The sequence below is a fragment of the Sus scrofa genome, chromosome 7 (genome assembly GCF_054392235.1).
Source record: "Sus scrofa isolate SSC_HxYL_T2T_F1_AM1 chromosome 7, Sscrofa_HxYL_maternal_Yorkshire_Landrace_v2.0, whole genome shotgun sequence".
Taxonomy (NCBI): domain Eukaryota; kingdom Metazoa; phylum Chordata; class Mammalia; order Artiodactyla; family Suidae; genus Sus; species Sus scrofa.
In genome coordinates this window covers 49,409,573-49,432,890 of record NC_139389.1, presented here as the reverse complement: position 1 = coordinate 49,432,890, position 23,318 = coordinate 49,409,573, and the positions used below count along the sequence as shown (strand labels likewise).

Below are 23,318 nucleotides of genomic sequence, written 5' to 3'. Positions count from 1 at the left end.
GGTATTTTAAAAATGTGAGTAGGGGGAAAAGGTTTTGGGGTATAATGCCTCCAGTCACGTGACAAGTTATTTTTTAACGTTAACCTTTAGGCATATGATTGTTATCTATATGGCAGGAGGAAGACCGGTCACAGCTGTCTATGCATCACATCTCGAGAAGCAACATGTGTCTACTCGAACAGCGAACAGCGTGCCTGTTTGCACTGACCCGGCTTGCCAAGGTCGACACTTTGTTCTCTCAGTTGATGCATGTCCTGCTGTTCCGTCCTTTTCAGCCCAATTCTTATAGTTAATCTTATGCCAGCTATGTGCTGTCTCACAGCCCAGAAGGAATTAGGGTGAGATATCAGGGTCAGGGGAAGTTGGCAGACGCAGAATACACCACAGCTCATGGCAATGCCAGATCCTTAACCCACTGAGCAAGGCCAGGGATCGAACCTGCATCCTCACGGATACCAGTCAGATTCATTTCTGCCGGGCCACGACAGGAACTCTTGAATCTGTTTTCTCTTCTCTTGTCTCATCAAGGCTTGTCAGTGGGTTTAGAGCCCATCCTAATCCAGGACCATCTCATCTCAAGCGCCTTCGTTTAATTGCAACTACAAAGACCCCACAAATAAGGTCACATGACAAGTCTGTTGGCCCATAGCTTTGGGGAAGGAGGAATGCTTTGACCCACTCCAGCCTCCGTCAGTAGAAATGAGCTGAAGCATGGAAACCTCCAGACCAAGACCGCCACTGCTGGGATCCACATTTCCCACCAAATGCAAAGGGGTCTATGAGAAGTCCGTGGCCTGTTTGCACCTTCATCTCTTTAGTTCTGAGGTATTCATGAGACCGCCTGGCATGTGCCTAGCACCCCCCTGAAGTTGGGCAGGAAGCCAACACTCTGTTCCATTTTATTCGCTGGGCTCAGAAGGGATGTTTGGGTCCAAAGACTTGATTCCCACGGTGGTTGGCATTAAACAGTATGAAGAACAGCCTGGGGAAACAGTGTCACCATAGCTAATTCAGCACGTCCTTGTTCCTGGGCCTGCCTTTGTGTTTCGGCCTCAGTATAACGGACCAATCAATCTGTCAATAGACACGGAAGCCAAATCCAGTGCAGAACTAGGAGAAGGTGAGTGGTGTCAACGCTGGGAGAAGGAACATCAGCTGGGGTGGGGCTGCCAATCAGGATTCTGGGGGAGGGAGACCGTGTCCAAGACAATGAGTCCTTCTCCGGACTCTCGTTTGTTTGTTTATTTATTTTTTACTTTTTTTTTTTTTTGTCTTTTTTGCCATTTCTTGGGCCGCCCCCGAGGCCTATGGAGGTTCCCAGGCTAGGGGTGGAATCGGAGCTATAGCTGCTGACCTACGCCAGAGCCACAGCAACGCAGGATCCAGAGCTGCGTCTGTGACCTACACCACAGCTCATGGCAACGCCGGATCGTTAACGCAATGAGCGAGGCCAGGGATCGAACCCACAAACTCATGGTTCCTAGTCGGATTCATTAACCACTGAGCCACGACGGGAACTCCAGCTTTAGGCTTTATGTTTAGTTCCATGATCCATTTTAAGGTAATTTTCCATAAGGTGCAAAATATGGATTGCATCTATCTATCTAACTCTCTCTCTCTTTCTGCAGCTCTAACCTTTCTAGTATTTCGTTTTGTGTTCTGCCTCGACCTTCTAAAACACAAAACTCTGTTGTCTCCTCAAATCCGAGAACTCACCAGCCTCTTTTTGGGTTCTGTGTTACCTGTCCCCAGTGTCTGAAAACCATCACTTCATGTGGTTTGTCTGCTTTACTTATTGTTTATAGCAATCTTCTAGTTGTTAAGTGTCAACCCGTTTCCTTTTAATCCATCCTAACCAGAAGTGGAGGTTGTCAAAATTGACTTTAAGATCCCTATTTCTCTTGAGGTGCTTCTCCTTTCTTTCCACATATTGGCCCCTTAAAGTCATGTTTGCATCGCAGTTTGGAATGTAGTCATGAAGTGCCCGAGGTCTAAAGTCTGATGATAATGATATTAAAGTGATATTGAGGGAAATGACTATAGCAAATACGTTGGCCTTCAGGCAAAGTCTGCTTGCTGACCTTCCTTATTTTCTGTTTTCTTTTAAGATTATGTTGTCTTTTGCATCGTCTTTATTTGGCACCTTCCGTTCTGATTAATGAGGAGACAGGAAAACAGATGTCCCAGTTTCATTCACCAACATAGGTCAAAACGTAACACCAGCTTCCATCTTTTTACCTCTCAACTTTCCAGAGTTCCATGGGTTTGCTTGGAAAACCCTAGGAAAAGTGAACTTCACCACAAGCAAGGGGGTATCCTATTTTAAAGCTACTCAGGCCCAAAGTGTCCAGAATGGATTTGTGTATAAATTGTATTATGTACATAGGAAAACGTATTGTCTGGCAGCTCTGTTCCCAGATACCACTCCCTTCAAAATATGAGCTGATGCTCCCTGTGAATGGAGCATGAATTTTAGCCTGAAATCAAGTGTTTTGTGTAATCTCATGAGGACAAAGATTAGAAACCCGAGCCTTAAGCCATGCCCTATTTTTTGCTTTATAAGCAGAGTCGTCTGCATCCTTTAATGAGCCTGTGGGCCTGTGGAAGTGTCAGGTCTGTCCGAAGCTATCGGCCTCCCATTATTGCCCAGACTTGCTGCTAACATGGCAACAGCTGATATAAACAAGGAGGATGCATTGTTTAGGAAACCACTAATGTTCTGAGGTTTCAGTGATTAACAATTGCATGGTAAATATGTACATGGTAATGAATAACTGACATGAGAGCCTTTTGTTAATGGGAGCACAACTGCATTTTTTCTCCTCTACAGAAACATATTTTTGTCCTGTTCTCCTGCGGTAGCAAGAAAGGAAAGCACGTGGCAGATAGTTTTTATATTTGCAATAGCAGCCCTCTATACACTGGCTTGGTTTTTTCTAGAGCTGTGCTATTCAAAACACTAGGCATTAGCCCTGTGTGGCTATTTCACTTTAAATTAAATGAAAAAATATTGGAAATTCAGTTCTCCGGTCATGCTATCCACATTTCAAGTGCCTAACAGCCATATGTGGCTATGGGCTGCTGTATTGGAAGGGGACATTTCTAGCATCCTAGATGGGTCTATAGGACAGCGCTATTGTACGATGACCTGGGTTCAGATGTGGCATGAAGACCCGTCCGCTATGTGGTCACAGCCCCTCTCTGGATCTTTATTCCCTTGTCTAAAAACAAAAGGTTGGGTGACTGGATCTGGTGAGACAAGAGTAGTCATGCCCACAAAGTCAAGAAATCACCACTAAGATTTTTCTCATTGATAAATAGTATCTGTGCAACAAGTTCATATGAATCAATTGGTTTAAAATGACAGCTGTTTAGGGAGACATCTACAATCCGTAATCAGACCTTGTTAATGGCAGCAAAGCTGTCAATATCCATTGGCCATGCCCAGGCCCATGGAGGGTCTCTCTCTGTGGCAACTGTTATTCATCAAAACTGCAGGAGTTCCCGTCGTGGCGCAGTGGTTAATGAATCCGACTAGGAACCATGAGGTTTCGGGTTCGGTCCCTGCCCTTGCTCAGTGGGTTAACAATCCGGCGTTGCCGTGAGCTGTGGTGTAGGTTGCAGATGCAGCTTGGATCCCGCGTTGCTGTGGCTCTGGCGTAGGCCGGTGGCTACAGCTCCGATTCAACCCCTAGCCTGGGAACCTCCATATGCCGTGGGAGCGGCCCAAAGAAATAGCAAAAAGACAAAACAAAACAAAACAAAACAAAACTGCAGTTACTTTGGGGTTTGAAGATGCTGCCCCACCAGCCACTTGGGCCAAATGTAGCATCACGCCTGGATCCCAGACATGAAGATCAAGGTCCTTTCCCCTCAGTCAAAATAACTCGCCATGTTAAAGCAGGGTGGGTTATCTGGGTAGGAGAAGAGGGCTTGTTACATACAAAGTATGAGGGTAAAGGTTGAGCAATTCTTTTGTGGATTTGTTGCCAGAAGCTCAGCTGCCTCTGTACACCAATGCCAAATAGAAACGCAGGGGCAGAGTTGGAGAAAACAGAAAAAGAAGCTTTAATTGCCAGGCAAAGAGGAGATCACAGCAGACTAGTGCCTCAAGGTTTGAGGGTGTAGTGAGGAGTCTTGCAGTGTTTGAGGGGCAGGTCGTGATCAGCTTGTGGACGTTTTTCTGATGGTTGGGCGGTGAGGTCACTGGGACTCAGCATCATCAACCTCAACTGGTCCTGGGTCTGTGTGCTTGTGGGCAGCATACAGTTGACTTCTTCCACCTAGTGGGGCTTCAGCACTTGCCAGACAGCTCCAAGGACATGGCTCAGAATATTATCTCTAGTCTTTGAAGAACTTAAGGTCCTTGACTTTGTTGAGTGGCTGAATTATTATTTCTGTTTTCCTTTTTTCTCTGTATTTATTTATTTTTTACTTCCCTGATTAAATTGGTTCTTTGACTAAAGTTTTTCTATGGATAAAAAGGCAAGTGGAGGACAGGAGTGGGGGTCTGCTCTGGGGAGGCCTCCCAGGGTCCTGCTCGGTTAGGTTGTGATGAGTTCTTATTCCATAGCAAACATAGCTGGAGACACGAGCTCATGAGGAACAGGTCAATTGCCTTTTCCTTCCTATGTATCCCTTGAATCCATCTCCAGTAAACAGGCCGATAAGTCTACTGAACTTGTCCTCTGCATTTGGTGTGCAGATGCTGTGAGAGATAGAAGAGCACGCCAGGCTGGGGTCCTTTTCTTTGAGGCTCTGTCCTGCTCAGGAGGAAGGATTAACACCCACTGTGAAGTATTTAGAAATTAATACGAGAGTTGAGAGGGAATCAGTTGCCAGAATACTGATGCACGGTATCAGATAAGCACCGACGGCATCAGAAATGGAAGAGGACTGGATTTATCAGGAAGGGCTTCATGGAGAAGGCAGACCTTGAACTCTGAAGGAAATGTGGACACACAGGTGTCAAATGGGACCAAGGAGGAGATATCAGACCTCAGCAATCACGTCATCCTTCTCAGTCCTAGGTCACTGGGAGGCAGTCTAGCATAGTGGCTTATAGCAGACAGACACCCTGGAGCTAGACTGAGTGATTCACATCCTGGTCCTGTCTCTTATTAGCTATGCATCTCACACAATTTATTTAACCTTTCATGGGATTATGTAATGGGGGTGAGGGGAGCTCTGGTTTGCACAAGCTCTCAGTGGTTTTACAGTTTGAGATGAAGGAAGAATAGAATTTCCAAACCTTGCCTTCTAATTGGGCTCCCATTCACATCTTATTGTGACCCCATCATAGCATTTATAAGATTTCCTATGAATTTTAAACCCCTCGTATGAATTCGCTACCTCATTCAGTAGAATTATACAGTAGGTTCCACAAGTTTTTAAGTGAGGATAACAGTAGCTTCCTTGTGAGGTGATAGCGAGGATTCCAACTAGACCCAGAAAGCATTTCAGACATGCACAGAGCAGGCATTCAATAAAGGGCAGCTGTCATTTTTAACATGTCAAGGATGCTGTGTGAGATATTTAAAGGAGGTGCAAAGATGAACAGGACATAGCCCCTGCCTGAATGGACCTTCAGCTCAGTAGAGAAGATTTCATATTTACAAGTTACTATTACTAAGTCAAAAAGTGAAATTTTTCAAAGGAAAAGTGCTGAAAAATTTCTTTGGGAATTTAGAAGGAGAAGATGTTACTAAGAGGAAGATATTACCAAGAAGACCAGTGACAATTTCACAAAAAGGGAAGCATTTCTTTGAAGGATTTTGTCCATGGAAATAGAGAAAGTGGTAGTGTTAAGGTGCACAGACATTGTATCAGTCAGCTTGGGCTGTGTAACAAAACACCATAGCCTGGGAGGTTTAACAAAAGACATTTATGTCTTGAGGCTAGAAATCTAAGGTCAAGGTGCAGGCATGGTAGGGCTGATGATTGCTCTCTTCTCCCCTTGCAGATGGCAGCCTTCTCAGTGTGTCCTCATAGGAGGAGAGAGAGCTCTCAGGTGTCTCTTCTTATAAGGACACTAATCCTATCAGATCACGGTCCCATCCTTATGACCTCACTTAACCTTAATTACTTCCTTGAAGGTTATTTCCTTACTTTGAGGTATATCACTAAATATACCTACATTGGAACTGAGAGCTTCAACCTATGGATTTGGGGAGGACACAAGCATTCAGCCCATCACAGACATGGAGGTGGAAAATACCTTCATTGGGAACATTGGATGGTATAGTTTGGATGGAGCATGAGATGGGTGCTGAAGGTGGAGGCATGAACGAACCAAAATTAAACCTCAGGGTTTTCCTGAATTACAAAAGGCCTGGAATGACAGCTAAGACTTTTTAGAGGATATTTTGTCAGCAACAGGGAGTATCTGAAGGTTTTAAACTAGGAAGTTGCAAGGTCAGGACTGTGCTTTGGGAAGATGATATGACAGTGATGGGTTTTACAGCCATTCTTGCCCTTGATATCCTGGAGTAGAGAAGGAGGTGGAAACACTGACAAATTAAATACCTAGCTCAGCATCTCCCAACCAGACCTTTCGAGTTGCTTTCCTGAATGCTGATCAGTGCCTTGTTTGGCTGGTAAGGAAAGATGTGGTTTGGGGCACAGACCCTGTTAAAAATCAACATGGGGGGGCATCTTCCTCAGACCTGCCCCCAGCCAAGACTTTCCAAGCATCCATCCATCCCAAAGCAAAACAGTCCCCTTTGTCTCAGCAAAAGGTTTTGAACCGGGACTATTGCTCCGCTGACTGAAAATAGCTGTAGACAGTTTCTTGTTGACTCCTCGAGTCCACAGCACAGCTACCTGATCTTGTGGTTCAGGAGGCATCCAAATCTCAGAGGCTGTAAATCCTCAAATCTCATTAGAGGGCTCTTCAGGCCAAGATTACAGAATGGAATGCCTCTCCCCTGGGTGCAGTTCCCGGCAGCCCCTCCTGAGGCAATAGGTCCCAGCAGCCACTGCGGACAGCTAAAAATAGCCCCAGTATAAAACCCCAGCTCCCCGGACCCTGGGGAGATAATCTGCTGACAGAAGCAGCCCAGACCGTGATAAAGCATTGCCTCGAGTCTCCCAACACATCATCAGACGGGATGTCCCCTGAAGTCACTAATGCAGACCTCAACGATTAAAGTGGATTTTCTGGGTGGGATTGAAGGCTGTTTCAATTATGACTCACCAGCCTCAGGGCTCGTCTAAGTGGAACCCCTCAGTTATACACTAGACCATGTTACCAAACTCAGAAACTGCAGCTCACTAAATTGACGGAGCCTTGTAAATCAACTGTCATAAAAAGATTTAAAACAATGAATAAAAATTAAAAAAAAATTTTTAAATCAACACTTGAAAGAGAGATAAATGTTGGCAGAAAGTTGCTTTTAATCAGAATGCTGGCAAAATCTGGAGGGATGGTGGACTCAACGTTTCCCCCAAAACATCTCTGAAGATTCTGCTCAGCCATGAAAGTTTTTAACGGGAAAAAGGGACATGGCCTCAGTCAATCACTGAGATGGGGGGTCAGAGTCGTCGCCATTCCCCACTGCGTGCAGGCGTGCATGCAGCCTTAGTCTTTAGATGCTGTCTGGGTCACAGTCTGTTTGGGAGGTGACTGAAGGGGAAGCTGGGGAAGAGAGATGGTCCTCTGAATAAGAATTACTTATTCTTCATTTCTACTTCTTGGGTCTCCAGAAAGAACCAAGAGATTAGGCAAGATACTGTGTGGTCAAAAAAGGTTTGAAAGACATGTGGCCCCCACCCGCTCTGCAGTGCCCTTGAGATTTATTCCAGGCTATAGTTTTCTCTGTCCTCTGGCATTGGTCACTGTGCTCCTAGCTGCCTTCTCTCCTCCAGAAGTTTGTCTAAATCCCTTTCCCATTGGTGACCCTGTCTCATTTTCTTTAGTCTTGTGAGATTATTTTTTATTTTTATTATTTTTATTTATTGTCTTATTTATTGGGCTGTGCCTGTGGCATATAGAAGTTCCCAGGCTAGGGACTGAATCAGAGCTGCAACTGCCACAGGCACCACAACCCGGGATCCGAACTGCGTCTGTGACCTACACCAAGCTCATGGCAATGCCAGATGCTTAACCCACTGAGTGAGGCCAGGGATCAAACCCGCATCCTCATGGATACTAGCTGGGTTCATACCCAATGAGCCACAGTAGGAACTCCAACATTCAGTCTTTAATTTTCACCTCTGTTCTAGTGTTTGCTGTTACTCTCTCCTCTGAGCACCTATGAGCTCCTTCAGGGTGGAAACCAGACTCCTGCTTCTGTGTCCCTGAGCCCCAGGGCAGCGGCAAGCCTGCACTAGAGGCTCACTAGGTAAATGTTTGTAAATGTTTGTCGGGTTAAGTTATGTTGAACTTGCTAGCACTGCGCCACCATTATCTCAGCATGATGGGAGGCAAATTATTTAACCTTGCTGGGCCACAGTTTCTATGCATTGAAAACAAGCAAGTTGGAGTTCCCCCTGTGGGGCAAGAGGTTAAGAATCTGACTGCTGTAGCTCAGGTCCCTGTGGGGGTGCCGGTTGGATCTCCTACCTGTGCGGTGGGTTAAAAGGATGGGTTAAAAGTCTGCAGCTTGGATTCAGTCCCTGGCCTGGGAACTTCTATATGCCATGGCAGGTGTGGCCGTAAAAAAAGGATAAATAAATAAAACAAGCAAGTTGGATCAAACGACACCCACAGGGAGTTCCGTTGTGGTGCAGCAGGTTAAGGATCTGACATCCTTACTGCAGTGCCCTGGGTCACGGCTGGGGTGTGGGTTCGATCCCTTCCTCAGGCCACAGGCATGATCCTCTCTGGATCTAAAGATCCTTGAGTCTGTTTCTCTCAAGACCTGAAGGTCTTCACCAGCAAAGTGAGGATTAAGTCCTGATTTAGCTCTGGGTGCTGACATAGAAGTGATGAGGCTTTTCCTCCTCTTTTCCTAAGCGCACTCCCTCGCCCCCGTGACCCCAGACTCTAAATGTGGGATGAGGAGGGACCAGCCATGTATGTGTAGAGAATGTGCAAACTCTTGACTCCCCTGACACAGTAACTGGATTTCACCACAATGAGAGCTATTCCTTAAATTTGTTTAGTGTTTTCTATTTCATAAAACATTGTCTCAAACCTCTTATCTTTTGATACCCACAACTGCCTCACCAAGTAGGAGGAGTAGATATTATCCCCCTATCACATATATGGAAATTGGGGCTCAGGAAGCTCATTTGCCTAAAGGCACCCAGTAGTTACACTCGTCTGAATTCACCTGGGTGTTCTTTCTGCTATACTCACTCTGCACTTTGGCATCATGGCCAGGAAGTACATCTGTAACCTGGGTGGGATGGAGGTGGTATTTATTTATTTATTTGTCTTTTTTTTGCCTTTTCTTGAGCCGCTCCCATGGCTTATGGAGGTTCCCAGGCTAGGGGGCTAATCAGAGCTGTAGCCACGGGCCTATGCCACAGCCACAGCAACGCAGGATCTTAGCTGCGTCTGCGACCCACACCAGAGCTCACGGCAATGCCGGATCCTTAACCCACTGAGTGAGGCCAGGGATTGAACCCACAACCTCATGGTTCCCAGTCGGGTTTGTTAACCACTGCGCCACGACGAGAACTCCGAGGTGGTGTTTAGAACCATCTCCTCAACCTCTTTTTGCACAAGCATTTAACAAACATTGTCAATGTCTGCTGTATCAGTCCCTGAGCTCGTATAATGCCAGTGAATAAATTCGGTGTTTTCCACAGTGTATTTCATGAGACACGAGCAAGGTGAGATTTCCTTGGAAAAGAAAAGAAACTCTTGCAATCAAATAATTGGGAAATACTCCATCCACACCCTCTCGTAGAGCTTTGCAGTACATATTTGCCAGTGAAAGGTGCCAAGAAGTTCTACGGTCAAGAGCCTTATTTCAACACTGGTACCTTCCGTAGTTCCCAAACTCTATGTAGAACCCTTGTGCCTGAAATATTCTTGACAGGTTTGTGCCCACAGACTGTACTGAGATTGTGCTGAAATTACAGCATAAACATATCAAATGGAATAGTCTTGGGAGTTTCAGTTGTGGCTCAGCAGAAATGAACCCAGCTAGTATCCATGAGGATGCAGGTTTGAAACCTTGTCTTGCTCGGTGGGTTTAGGATCCCATGTTGCTGCGGCTGTGGTATAGTTCCGATTAGACCCCTAGCCTGGGAACTTCCACATGCCGCAGGTGTGACACTCGAAAAAACCCCCAAACTAAAAATTAAAACAAAAACAAAAGGCTGTGCTGTTCAGGGAGGCACCCTAGGAGTTCAGAGAGAGGCTGGTGTTCTTGGCTGAGATGGAAATTGTGTTGCAGTTGGTGTTTTCCATGTTTAGAAATTCTACCCCTTACTTCAAAGATTCCTTAAGGAGGAGATTATACATTTGATATATTGTTGATGAAAAATCAGTCAATTTAAGAAAGAAATGGAAATTTTTACTGGAGCCCAATTTGAGGGTTATAACCCAGGAAGAGCACCTCAGAAAGCTCTGAGAACTCTTCTGCCTGTTGGAAGTCAAGGCACAGTTATATAAGTTTATTGAGACAGAGAGTTGGACAGCAAAAGACTGACAGTTGACACAATCCAGATCGAAGCATCCCCATAGCGAGTCATGTGGCCTGATCAAGAAGGAATAGTGTCCTGAAGGTCGTCTCCTTGATACTGGGAGGATGTTACTCTTTACCTTGAACAGGATTTCCTACCGATGGGGCAGGTTTGATCCATGCTTAATGGAGATACAGGATGCACAATGGGGAAGAAGGAAGCCCAAAGGGCAGAGAAAACAATTTTTTTTCTTTTTAGGGCCGTACCCATGGCACATAGACGTTCCCAGGCTAGGGGTCCAATCGGAGCTGTAGCCACCAGTCTGTGCCACAGCCACAGCCACAGCAGGATGGGAACCACCTCTGTGACCTACACCACAACTCATGGCAATGCCGGATCCTTAACCCACTGAGTGAGGCCAGGGATTGAACCCGCAACCTCATGGATACTAGTTGGGTTCATGACCAGTGAGCAACAACGGAAACTCCAGAGAAGAATTTTATGTTTATATTTATTGGTTTTGCCATAAAATATTAATTTTATTTCACACACACATATATACATACACACATACATATAAACACTTTTATTATATATATATATGTACACTTTTAAGTTTTATTTACCTATATATGATTTGGGGAGGCTGTTACTCTTCTTATTTCTTCTTTCTGGTTATCTTTAGAATACTTCGAGGTGTATATAGACACAAGCTGAAGAAATTGTAAATGTCAAGGGCACCATAGAAACTCCACCTGCTGGTAGAGTCCATTCTGCCTAAAATACGTTTGTGTCCACCTGTGCCAAAGTGCCTCAGTGCCCATGTTCCTTTGATGGCAAAGAAGTAGAAGAGAAAACACCCATCTCCCCAGCAACAATGTTTATTTAGTATTGCAAGACCATCCTTGTATTTGCAAGGCCCATATGTCTATGAATGTTTTAATTTCTAAGGTTTACAGAGTGGCAAATTGGTTTGGCATCTTTCAGCAACACAGCCCTAAAATGGAAAGATTCAATCTCAGCAATGAGTGGGTATTCTCTCCTGTTAGGAGCCGTGATGAAATGATGTGGTTGAACATCTTGGGGATGCCAAGTGTATTCTGTGTTTGGACATGTCAACTGCAAAAATGCACGATCTAAAAAGTTGAGAGTTGTGTTTTATTCAGCAGACAAAACTGAGGACTTGAGCCCAGGACAGAGCATCTCAGATATTTCTGAGAGATTACTTAAAGGGGGAGGGTGGGGAGCCAGCATAAATAGGGGTTTTTATAACAAAGACCAGGTAGTTGGAACATCAAAGAATAACTGTTAATAAAAGAAAACCAGATCTCTCAAGTTAAGGAATTTAGTGCTTTTCTTTTCCCTCCCTCCCCCCCTCTCCCTTTCTTTCTTTCTTTCCTTCCTTCCTTCCCTCTCTCTCTTTCTCTTTCTTTCTTTCTTTCTTTCTTTCTTTCTTTCTTTCTTTCTTTCTTTCTTTCTTTCTTTCTTTCTTTCTTTCTTTCTTTCTTTCTCTCTTTCTCTCTTTCTCTCTTTCTCTCTTTCTCTCTTTCTCTCTTTCTTTCCTTTTTTAGGGCTGCACCTGCAGCATATGGAGGTTCCCAGGTGGAGCTGCAGCCACCGGCCTATGCACAGCCACAGCAACCTGGGATCCAGACTGCATCTGCGACCTACACAGCAGAGTCAGATCCTTAACCCACTGAGTGAGGCCAGGGATTGAACCCACATCCTCATGGATACTAGTCGAGTTCATTAACCACTGAGCCACGGTGGGGACTCCCTAGTGCTTTTCTTTGTAAGGGGAGATGCAAGAGTCGAGGCTCACTGAAATCTTTCCTTTGATGAGCACCTCAGCTCTGTGGGCCAGTATCCTGTGCTGTCTCATCCTGAGCCTCCTCGGTACATTGTCCAGGGGTGTGTGTGTGTGTGTGTGTGTGTGTGTGTGTGTGTATCTGCAGCTGAAGCATTTTGTCTCAATCCTGGGTTCCCTCAGGGCTCACCGAAGGGGTGGCTGTAATTCGGTGGCCTGATGGCTGCAACATCCTCTGTTTACTTACGGGGCAGCCACGTTTTAGTTCACCGACAAGTGGCATATTGTCTTGGTTTCCATTTCTTAAAAAAATATCTTTTAAAGTTATGTTGGAAAATTTAATTTAAGCAAAAAGCCCAGAACCAGAGGAGGACATTCAGCAGCGTGCAGGTGGGGTGTGCCACCCAGTGGTTCTCTGCCCTCAAGGCAGGGACAGTTAGGAGAACAGATCGGCTTGGTGGCTCTGCATGGGGGTGTGGTAAGGGGCCCAGAGAAACATAGAGACGGATCGATGGGCACCTAAATAAACACCCTGCTGATGTTCCTGTGGTTCAGAAATTGGTTTGCTGCTGAGGGTGTGTGTGGGCAATAATTAGAGTGCCATCTCCTAAGGCTGGTGATTATTTCTGAAGGTATATCCCACAGAACATGCTTCCTTGACATGCTCCACCAAAAAGCAGACCCTATGGCTAAAGACATTTGAAAACATGACCTGGAGTTCCCGTCGTGGCGTAGTGGTTAACGAATCCGACTAGGAACCGTGAGGTTGTGGGTTCCATCCCTGGTCTTGCTCAGTGAGTTAAGGATCCGGCATTGCCATGAGCTGTGGTGTGGGTCACAGACGCGGCTCAGATCCCGCATTGCTGTGGCTCTGGTGTAGGCCGGTGGCTACAGCTCTGATTCGACCCCTAGCCTGGGAACCTCCATATGCCCCGGGAAGCGGCTCTAGAAAAGGCAAAAAGACAAAAAAAAAAAAAAAAGAGAGAGAGAGAAAAAAGAAACATGACCTGCTACTTCCTCCTCTTGCCAACCCACGGTGCACATTAGCCTGTAAAAGGGGCAGGAAACTCCATCAAGCAACCTTGAACCTTATTTAACCCAGCATTTCCCAGTAGTTTGGAAACAGAAACCAAAACATCTCATGCAGTAGAATCAATACAGCCTGATTTTGGAGAGGCAGCAGTGCGTGATGTCTTGAAGGGGGATCTTAACTCTCTGCTCAGGAATTGAACCTGGACAGCCTGGATGAAAGCCAGGAGTCCAAGCCACTGGACCAGCTAGAGGCTAGAAGTAGAATTGCCCTGATTCTTGGCCTCTGTTGAAAGCAAGCATGTTTCAAGGAAGCAAAGGCAGTAAAAAAGAGGTACAAAGTTTATTGTTAGAAGCACAGGACAACATGTGGGAGAGCACACAGAGAATAATCTATTGCTCTAAGGCAGAAGTAAAGCAGTAATACACACCCAAAGGAGATGTGAGCATGCGGGAGAGGTGATTTAAATTACTTATATAGGACAGTTCTTCTGGGTCATTGTCTTCCTTTGGCCAATCATCATGTTTTATGTTCCACCTGACCAGATCTAGGGCCCTCCCCAGATCTGCGTGAGCATCTTTTGGCCAAGATAGATTCCAAAGCAGAGCATGGCGGGAAGGTTATCCAGACTTAGTATGGCCTGGCACCCCCTCCCTTTCTGACCCAGAGGGGTCTCTCTGCACCTGTGTAGTTGGGGGTCTCCCTGACCTGGAGGATGGGGAGTACGTGACCTCTTTGTGCTCCTGTCCAATCAGAGCTCAGCCCCTCTTTTGATCCGGTCATTACCATTGTTTAACAGTTCACAGAAGATGAGTACCAGTTATTGGCCTTGTGCGTGCTGTTATTTCTACCTGGGGGGTATGGATAGGTGGCTGGTTGTAAATGTTTGTCCTGGAGCTCACTTATCTCCTGTCTCAAACCTAGTCTTTCTGACTGAGGCTATTTCTACTGCACATCAAAAACTAACAAATGACAAAGAAAGGACCATTTTATTTTACTTTAGTTTTTATATAATGATTTTTATTTTTGTCATTATAGCTGGTTTACGGTGTTCTGCCAGTGTTCTACTGAACAGCATGGTGATCCAGTTACACATACATGTATAGATTCTTTTTTCTCACATTATCCTCCATCCATAAGTGACTTGATATAGTTCCCAGTGCTAGACAGCAGGATCTCCTTGCTTATCCATTCCAAAGGTAATAGTCTGTATCTATTAACCCCAAGTTCCCAATCCATCCCACTCCCTCCCCTCCCCCCTGGCAACCACAAGTCTATTTTCCAAGTCCATGACTTTAAGAAAGAAAAATTTTAGTCTGCATGAAATCTATATTTTTGCCCCCGAGATGACTTCGTCAACCCAGTGTGTTATCCCATGTTTTGTCCTGTGTTGGACTGAATTCTGCTTCTTCTTACAGTCGGCTTGATGGCTCTTGCCTGGATGTGAATGCTCTATTTTTTTTTGTTTTGTTTTTTTGTTTTTCTGTCTTTTTGCCTTTTTCTAGGGCTGCTTCCCATGGCATATGGAGGTTCCCAGGCTAGGGGTCTAATCAGAGCTATAGCCGCCAGCCTACGCCAGAGCCACAGCAACGCAGGATCCGAGCCGCATCTGCGACCTACACCACAGCTCAGGGCAATGCCGGATCCTTAACCCACTGAGCAAGGCCAGGGATGGAACCCACAACCTCATCATTCCTAGTTGGATTCATTAACCACTGCGCCACAACAGGAACTCCGTGAATGCTCTATTGAAACGGGGTCTCATACTTGGGTCTGTTGGTTTCCAAAGCCTGTGTTTTAAAGTATGTTATTCTACTTGATCTGTGGGTGCATTTAAACCCCTTCTCTCTGAAGACTGTGTAATAGTTGGGCACTTATGTTTCTCCCATATTATCCAGCTTCCTTGCTAGAAGTGAAAAAAGAAGAGAGGAAAAGAGAGAGGAAAGAAGAGGGGAAGGAAGGAAGGGGGTGGGAAGGAGGAGGAAGGAAGGATTAAGTTCTTGTAGAGACATGGGTAGGACTTTGCTGCAGAAATGATTCTGATCACTTGTAACATTTGTTCCTTTGTCACACTTTCTGGCAGCTATCCCAACTCCCAGGGAGATGTTATGCTTGAGAATAGGTTAAAAACGTCATTATTGAAAGGATCAAAAACATCTGTCGTCCCAGGAAGGGGAGAGGATAACAAATACACTTGTGAATGAGATGGTCTAAGGTGACTCTTACAAGACGGTCCCAAGGAATAGCCCCTAAACCATGCTTCTCAGCCTTCATTTGCAAGGCAAAAGAGCATTAACACAATCAGCCTCTTGGCGTGAGCAGATCTACCTTACCCTAGGACTTGCAGGGGGCTATTAATACAGGAGGCTTTAGGAAAGTGCTTTGAAACAACAAGCTCCTTTGTTTTCCTAATTTGCCTCTGCCCACTCTGGTTTTTAAATTCACAAATTTGAATTCTCAAGTTAAGTTTTGTATGACCTTAAGCATCATTTGCCGACCAAGAAGAGTCCATTTTCCCTGGAGTTCCTGTTGTGGCACAGTGGAAACGAATCTGACTAGGAACCACGAGGTTGTGGGTTCGATCCCTGGCCTCGCTCTGTGGGTTAAGCTCTGGTGTTGCCGTGAGCTGTGGTGTGGGTTGCAGACACGGCTCGGATCTGGGGTGGCTGTGGCTGTGGCTGTGGCAGGTAGCAACAGCTCTGATTAGACCCCTAGCCTGGGAACCTCCATATGCTGTGGGTGTGGCCCTCAAAAGACAAAAAGACACACACACACACACACACACACACACACACACACACACACACACACGAGTCCATTTTCCTTGCTGTCACCGTGGTCTGGACCATGAACTCTGATGTTTAAGCCACCACAGACTGAACTGATGTTTCGGGCTCTCTGCCCTCTCTTCACCCTGGAGACAACTGGCTCCTGATTGAATTGCCAAGTTCTCAATGGCTAACCTCCCTCAGACTGTCCCCTCCACCAGGCCAGGAGGAAGTCCTAGACCCTGACTGGGGCATGGGTTCCAGGGGCTGGACTAGAGCCGCAGAGCTAGGGATGAGTGTGGGTGGCGGTGCCTGCTGGGTGGAGCCCTGCAGGCAGCAAAGGCAAGACTGGGAACAGGGAGGCAAAGAGGCTGGGAGGAGGGGATGTCAGCTGGACAGAGGCCAGGGAGCAGGCAGAAGGAGCACTGGAAATTGAGGGAATGGGAGTTCCCTGGGGGCACAGCAGGTTAAGGATCTGGTGTTGTCCCTCCAGTGACTTGGGCTGCTACTGTGGCACAGGTTCAATCCCTGCCTCAGGAACTTCTACATGCCACAAGTGAGACCAAAAAATAAAAGAAAGAGAAAGAAAGAGAAAGAAAGAAAGAGAAAGAAAGAAAGAAAGAAAGAAAGAAAGAAAGAAAGAAAGAAAGAAATTGAGTTAGAGGATGGAGAAGAGGCAGGGCTTGAAAATATTCCCACACCAGGGGTTAGATAAGGGACGAAGGCAGAGCCTAGTTTCTTGGGGCCAGAAACTTGTGATCAGGGAGCCCCCCTCAACTAATCGATCCAAGTTTACGAATATAAAATTCCACATAGAAGTGAAATTTATTTACAGTGAAAACAGAAATCAAATTAGAAACTTCTAAAAATCTGTCAAATGCCACAGATATAAAAAAATCCAGGAAAGTAATTTCATGTTTTAATAAGTACCTAACAGACATCTACAATATTTTTTCCCTGTACTTTGGCTGCTTCCTTATTTGACAAGGACTTTGTAAATATCCTTTTTTTTTTTTTAATGGGTGAAGAGAAAGATAATCTAATATTGATCTAACAGTCGATCAATATTTGATTTTCAGTATTGATAGCTGGGATGCAAAGATGCAACTAGTTACAGAACTACTGCAGGTTTATATGCTACAAATACATAAAGTCTGTTTGGGGTACGTCCCCTTAAAATCTTGTAGTGAATTTATTATTGTATATGCTGCATTCTTTTTTTTTTTTTTCGCTTTTTAGGGTTGCACCTGCAGAATATGAAAGTTCCCAGGCTAAGGGCTGAATTGGAGCTACAGCTACTGGCCTACACCACAACCACAGCAACACAGGATCCGAGCCTTGTCTTCGACCTACACCACAGCTCTCGGCAACGCCGGATCCTTAACCCACTGATCGAGGCCAGGTGTCAAACCTGCATCCTCATGGTTCCTAGTTGGGTTCATTACCACGGAGCCACAATGGGAACTCCTATGCTGCATTCTTGAGTATATTCCCTTTTGAAAAATTGAAGTATTGTTCATTTACAATGTTATCTTGTTGATTTACAATATGTATGATGAAGTGATTATACATATCTATTCTTTTTCATATTCCTTTTCATTATAGGTTGTTGCAAGATACCGAGAAGTCCTCGTTGGGTATCTATGTTATGTATAGTAGTGTGTATCTGTTAATCCCAGACTCCTGATATATTCCTCTACTGAGTACACTCATGGCAGGAGAGAACTACTGTTTGACTTGGTGTTGGTCAGAACTAAGTGCTCTGTTTGCAGTTTTTCCGTGTCTGATAACTAGGAGAACTTATTAGCATGGGAACTAGCCTGGGATGCAGCAGGAGTGCCCCCCCAAACCACCCCCCCAAACAAAACCAAAAACTGATGTTTACTCCAAGTCCTTGTAGAGAAGATAAATCAGAAAACTGAAGGGGGATTTCTGGCATCTTCTTCTCAGCCCTACCCGTCCCCCACGCCATACTCCCACCTGCCATCCCAAAGTATCTGTCTACCTGTCTATACACAGTTAAGGTGTTTGTTGAAATTTATGTTGAAGGTAATAACGGCACATATTTCTATTCATTGCACAATTATTCAGGGCTTCCAATGATTAGGGCGTGGTAGAAACTTTATGGATACTATTTAATAAGAAAGAAGACGTGGAAGAGAGTGGGAATTTGATACAAACCACCGGGGTAATACATTGTGGTTTCAGTTTTGCAACATATAAAGAATAAAACAGCTTGGGTAGAACACAGAGAGAGGAGAATTGTTAGCGGGGGTTATATTTTCATAGCCATCTGAGAAGCACTTGCCATTTTTTCTTCTTTCCATTGCTCTATAATGTTTAGATTACTTACAACTTATTGATTACTTACTAGATTTTCAAAAATTGGATATATTTTTTTTCAGAAAATAAAATAAAATTATTTTGGCTTGAAATAGTAGTGGCATACATTTTATCTGGCTTAGTGCTTTTGATTTAGGTTACTGTGTTTGATAAACAGGGAATCAAGGGCCCAACGGCATGAAGTAAATTTACACGAAAGATGCCCACATTGAGAGGTAGACTGGCCAGAAGGTCAGTGCTTCTTGGTGCCCAGCAGCATGGAGAATGGGCCCCCTGGAGACCCCCACTCTGTGAGTGTTTCGTCAGCTCACACTTGCTCTGAGTCAGAGTTCGAGTGAGTCATGCTTCCCACATCTGCGAGTGGAAGGAAGGGACAGAAGCGAGAAAAATAACAATAACCTGGTTGTTATTGTATGAAATAAATAAAGTAAATGTCAGTGTGTCAGGCCAGGTGGTAAAATTATAGAAGGCAATCTTTCTCAAAATATAAAGAGTATATTGAATTGAGATTTAAAAAAAAAATTTAAAAACGCCGTCAAATTTATTTTCTGACCTCTTGGAATGGCCTGTTAAAAAGAGGCAGCTAATGACTCTGGCAAACTTTGTGGAAACTTGACACAGTCTTGGGAGTGGCATTAAAAATGTAGAGGGCATTTTACGGGGGGTGGGGGGGGCAGCTGCTCCTCACTGCTCCAGGTCAGCGAACTCAGAATGATTTATTTATGGAAAGTGTGCTAGGTGCCATCGGGGTTCTGGGGAGGCCGCGCACCCCAAGAGCGAAGTCCTCAAGCACAGCGGATGACTTTCCCACAGCCTTGATGATTTAGGAGAGGGTTTTGAATTTGTTTTTCATTGTCCAATGATTTTTCCAGATTCATTTTGAATTCCGGCTGAGGGTCTCTCACGTTCTTTGGCTTCAAAAGGGTAAAACCTGGACTGTAGCTTTCATTCATTGTATTGTTACCCTAGGAACTGCTGAATATGCATTTTTATACCCTCAGTGACTCTATGGTCCCCAAAAGACAAACTCCATGAGAGAAATAGATGACTGTGAAATGAGAGAATTTCCTGTTCCCCAAAACATCCGCATTCAGGTTCACTGGAAGGACTCTAGATTCCCAGCTGATGAATAGGTCTGTTCTCCAGAACTGTTCTCCAAATAGGTCAAGTCCCTAGGACATTTCGTGCCCTGAAAGTTCATATCAATAAGGAAAGCAAAAGGATTTAGAATCTTAGCATGAAATTTCCAAAGTTATGTAAAGTCCTAGAGAGGTATGTAAAGCACCTGGCATGCAGAAGGAGCTTAATAAACGTAAGCCATCATCGTCATCACATCATCAATGGTCTCATCATCACCATCTCATTCAGTAGCAGCAACCAACTCTGTGGATGCTAATGAGGCAAGATCATCAGGTGTGACTTAGGGGCGGGCGGGCTAGGGAGAGTCAAGGTAGAAAACCCCTGTGAATTATACACTTTTAAATATATCCCTGCTTGTCACTCAGCCACCGTGTTCCTTGAAAGCAAAAACTAAAAAGTAACTGTAAAGCATCCCAAAGTGTGTGTTCCGGCCTTCCCCTTTGACCGATAGTGGGTTTTGCCCACTGACATGGGCTGGTGGTGGAACAGAGAAGGTCTGGGTCTGAGGTCTGGGTTCTAGCTTTGACTTTGCTTCTAATGAGTAGCAGAGTGAACTTGACCAAGCACCTCACTTCTCTGGGTTTCTGCATCTTCAGCTCGCAAACTCAGACTCCATACTCTCGTTCGCCTTGGGAGCGGACAGTCTTGAGTTTTGCTTAGATGTATCCGTTTCTTCTTTCCATCTGCCAATTGTGAAAACAAGGCAGAGGGGGTAACAAGCAGGAAAACAGCGCCCTCTAGGGGTTTTCAGAGGCATGTCTGTATTGAGGACGTGAGGGGATGAAAAAAGCCTGGGTGAACACCTAGGGGTGCTGTACTTCCTAAGGCCTATGTCTGCCTGTCTGTCTGCCTGCCTGTCTGTCTTTTTTTGGTGTTTTTTTTAGGGCTGCGCCCGAGGCATATGGAGGTTCCCAGGCCAGGGGTCAAACTGGAGCTGTAGCCGCTGGCCTACACCATTGCCACAGCATCACAGCAACACAGCCTCAGAGCCACATATGTGACCTATACTACAGCTCAAGGTAACTCCGGATTCCTAATCCACTGAGTGAGGCCAGGGATCGAACCTGGGTCCTCATGGATACTAGTCAGATTCGTTTCCACTGAGCCACCACCGACAGGAGCTCCACCTGTGTATTTCTTAAGTGGTCCTTGCACCTTCCTTTCTATCTTGAGGACTGGAAATTGTATTTGTTTAGAACAATTTAAAAACTCCCAAAACAAACACCCCCCCCCCCCCAAAACTTGGAGGTATGATAAAAAGTGTTAAGTCCAACTCGGAGAAAGCAGCTATTATTTATTTTAAAGATAAGAATCATTTGATGAAGAAATACAGTCTTTTTGGTATTTCCATTGAAATGCTTAAAATACTCAGAATATTTAAGTAAGGTGAATGGCCATGTTTTATTAATGCAATATTTAATTTTTTAAAAATAAGAGTTTAGGGGAAGTCCATTTTAGCTTTTTTTTTTTTTTCTTTTTGGCTTATTGTTCTTCCTGATATGAGGCAATAAGAAATACAAGATTACTCTTTCTAGACAACAGAATCATAGGATGTCACAAATCACCTGGACTAACCCTCGCATTGTATAAAGAAGCTAGTAACCCGATGCTTTTGTTTCTGCTCCGGCGCTCTTGGTACTTTCTGGAAGAGGACATATAGTTGGAATCACAAGGATTTTTTTGTCAACACAAATAATAATTAACGTTAACTTACTCTGCGCCAGGCACTCTGCCATGTTTTATGGAGCACCTCGCTTAATCTTTGCAACAGATCGATGAATTTGTTACTATTATTACAATTTTAAAACTAGAGAAATGGAGGTACAGAGGAGTCAAGTACCCCCAATTTCACAATTTAGCAATACTCATGGGCCTTTTATTTTCAACCACAAACCTAACTCACATTGAAGTTAACAGATGCATACTTACGGAGTTCCCGTTGTGGCTCAGCAGAAACGAGTCTAACTAGCATCCATGAAGACATAGGTTCGATCCCTGGCCTCGCTCAGTGGGTTAAGGACCTGGCGTTGCCGTGAGCTGTGGTGTAGGTTGCAAAGGCAGCTCAGATCTAGCGTTGCTGTGGCTGTGACGTAGGCCATTGGCTACATCTCCAATTCGACCCCTAGCTTGGGTACCTCCATATGCTGTGGATGTGGCCCTAAAAAAAGACAAAAAAAATATAGATGCATACTTAGACTGATATCACTGGGCTTTTTATGACCTCTCCCCCCCCCCCTTTTTTGTGGTTTTGAAACATATAATTGCTTGCTTTTGAAAGCTCTTTCTAACCCTCAGGAGGATAAAATCAGAGTTGGGATAGGGACTAAAAGACAGGTGGTGGGGAGTTCCTTGCTGGCCTATCAGTTAAGAAAATTTGGCATTGTCATTGCTGTGGCTGTGGTGTGGGTTTGATCCCTGGCCCAGGAACTTCCACATGCCTCAGTTTGGACAAAAAAATTAAAAAAAAAAAAGAAAAGAAAAGAAAAGAAAAAGGCAAAGCTGAATGGATTCCAGAGTCAGCCAGTTAGGGACCAGTTATTTGGAATGAAGTATAGTTTGAGTTCAATTATGACCCTTCTTAAATTGAATCTATTGAGCAAGTAGGTATAAAAGGAAAAACAATTCATATTAAACCTTTATTAAGCTCTATGCACATATATTTGTATTTTTTTCTGTTCTTTGGTAAAAGCACACTAACACATGGTTTTGTGTTGGTCTACCACCTTTTTTTTCCCATATGCCTAGTTCCTCATATTTCACTTTAAATAGTTGTGTGATATTATCCCATCATCTTGATGTATCATGATTTGCTTAGTCATTTCCCTGTTGGTGAGACTTTGGATTGTTCCCAGTTAAAAATAGCACAGTGATTCTGTTTCAAGGAGATTTTTTAATTTGGGCGATACTTGTCCAATGTATAGCAGCAAGAGTTTAATTTCTGTGTCAAAGCATATACTATATTTTATCTTCTATTAAATATTGCTAGGTTGCTTTCCAGAAAGACTAAAAAATAAATGACAAAGCCAATAGCCTTGAGTTTTTAACCCTTAGTTTTTTGGACTTATCCACCAAGAAAGGCAGTTGTCATTGTAACTTCTTTTTATCCACATCACCATTGGGACCACTACCCCCCAACATCAGGACCACTCCCACCATCATCACCTTCACCAGCACAACCCAAAGTAGAACCATTCCTATCATCAGCTACCATCACCATCAATATCACCACCACCATCATCATCCACTGCCACTGTCCCCAGCACCTGCACAAGGATCACAACACCAAGGTCACCATCGGCACAATCACCTTCATCAATGAAACCACCACCCCATCCCCATCACCACCATCATATCCAACACCAGCACCACCTCCACCATCACCAGGATCAGCTACCATCACCACCACCTTTAACATCACTCATCTTCCCCCACTGCTGTTACCATCACCTTCACCTCCAACACCAACCCCATCACTGTGATCCTCTATCACCGTCATCAACACCTGCATCACCAAGACCTGCACTGCCAACACCAACACAGAGATTGGGAGATCGTCACTGCCACCTCCGTTACCATCGTCTTCACTGCCATTGCCATCATCATCATCACCTTCACCACCACCAGCACCAACACCAATCCCACCCTTACTATA

General features: G+C 44.7%; 1 pseudogene across 6 annotated transcripts in view; it reads left to right on the top strand.

Moving 5' to 3' along the window:
* LOC102161511 (chloride intracellular channel protein 5 pseudogene) overlaps window positions 1-22,152 on the top strand; it is a 62,873-nt pseudogene extending 40,721 nt beyond the window's left edge. Inside the window, exons 4-6 of one of the 6 annotated variants that reach the window (XR_014810228.1) lie at window positions 529-1,120; window positions 8,224-8,342; window positions 17,789-22,152. The product of XR_014810228.1 is annotated as a chloride intracellular channel protein 5 pseudogene, transcript variant X6 (transcript). Of the gene's footprint in view, window positions 1-116; window positions 1,121-2,108; window positions 4,675-8,223; window positions 11,545-17,788 lie in introns of those variants that run through there. The other 5 variants (XR_014810227.1, XR_014810229.1, XR_014810230.1 and 2 more) reach the window with 5 other exon arrangements.
* Window positions 22,153-23,318: the final 1,166 nt, after the last annotated feature.